Here is a 1550-nt window from a genome sequence, read left to right as displayed (position 1 = left end):
TTCTTCTTCTGTCATCCTTAGTCACTGACCAGCTCTAAGATGCACAGCAAGCAATTGAGAAGACCATGGCCTGAATAAAATGCACCTTAGTCTCTAGACCATGTTGCTCTTCATCACTTTAGATAGGTCCCTGACAGCAGACTTCTTAGAGTAACTCATCTTTTGTTTTGACTGCTGGTGCCATTAGTGTTGATTGTGGAGATGAGCAAGATAAAATCTCAATCTTTTCTCCATTTATCATACTGGCCTGGTGGTGAGAATCTCTGTTTTCTTTATGTTGAGATGCAATTCACACTAAAGACTGCAGTCCTTGATTGTCTGAAGCTAATGTTTCAAGTTCTCTGCAGATTCAGCAAAGTTGTGTCATCTGTATATTACAAGTTGTCGATGAGTCATTCTCCAATTCTAATGACACATTTTTGTTCATAAAGTCCAGCATCTCTAATGATCTGTTCTATACAGACTGAAAAGATACAGAGAAAGGACACATTCTTCACACACACCTTTAATGATTCTGAACCATACATTGATCCTCTGCTCTGTACTTTACGACAGCTTCCAGGTCTAAGTATAGGTTTCACATGAGCACAATTAAGTGTCTGATATTCCCATTCTTCTCAGTGTTAGCCACAATTCGTTTACATGGAGACATGTAAATAGTATAATAGAATATAAATAGTATAATAGAATATAAATATACTATTCTGACAAGAAAGACCCTTTGTTGCTTTCTTGGAAGATGGTATTTGGAAACATACGATTGTGGCAAAAAAATTCCAACATTTTTCAAGATAAATACTGAATTTTGTTCCATCTAATGTGCTCTGGTGGCTTAGTGGAAAAAAACAAAGCTGTAAACCCAAAGGCATGTGGTTTGAAACTATCAGCTGCTTCATAGGAGAAGGATGGGCAATCTCCTCCCGTGCGATTAACTGCCTCTGAAAACTCGCCAGAGAGTTAGCTATGAGTCAGTTCTGACTTGACAGTACTCAACAACAACAATGTGCCTAGGGTCTTTTTTGGTTAGCATATATAGAGTAATACTAAGCACTGAAATCTATACAACAAATAATAAAAATAAAATTCATCTGATACATAACATTTTTCATGCTAGACAAATATTGGCATTTCCAATATTTCTGGATATCTGCTATTGATAGTATATTATTATTGTTGTTGTTGAGTACCATCAAGTAAGAATCAACTCAGTTGACTCTCTAGCAGGTGTACAGAGGCAGTTAATAACATGGGAGGAGACTGCCCATCCTTCGCCCATGGAGCAGATGGTGGTGGCCTGAAACCACATGCCTTCAGGATTGCAGCACAGTTTTTTTTGCCACTAGACCACCAGAGCCTGCTTCTCATCTCCAACACTAGACAAAATTACTTCCTGCACAGAGACAAAATTAATATGCTTACTAAAGCCATCCACTTGGTGTGTTTTTGTTACATTAGCTCAAGGAACTGAAGAACAAATTCAAACCTCGAGTTGCTATAATCAAGGATGCTTTGGGCAGAATGTTAAATGATCCAGGAAGTATTAAAAGAAG

At 37.8% G+C, this 1550-nt stretch overlaps 1 protein-coding gene across 2 annotated transcripts in view; it reads right to left on the bottom strand.

Annotated features, from left to right (window-relative positions):
- Positions 1–1550, bottom strand: part of TMEM87A (transmembrane protein 87A) — a 53506-nt gene that overhangs the window by 21499 nt on the left and 30457 nt on the right. The window lies entirely within an intron of this gene.

This window comes from Elephantulus edwardii, unplaced genomic scaffold (genome assembly GCF_000299155.1).
Source record: "Elephantulus edwardii isolate Elephantulus edwardi_28Jun2011 unplaced genomic scaffold, EleEdw1.0 scaffold00026, whole genome shotgun sequence".
NCBI lineage: Eukaryota > Metazoa > Chordata > Mammalia > Macroscelidea > Macroscelididae > Elephantulus > Elephantulus edwardii.
This window is presented reverse-complemented; position numbering and strand designations above follow the sequence as displayed.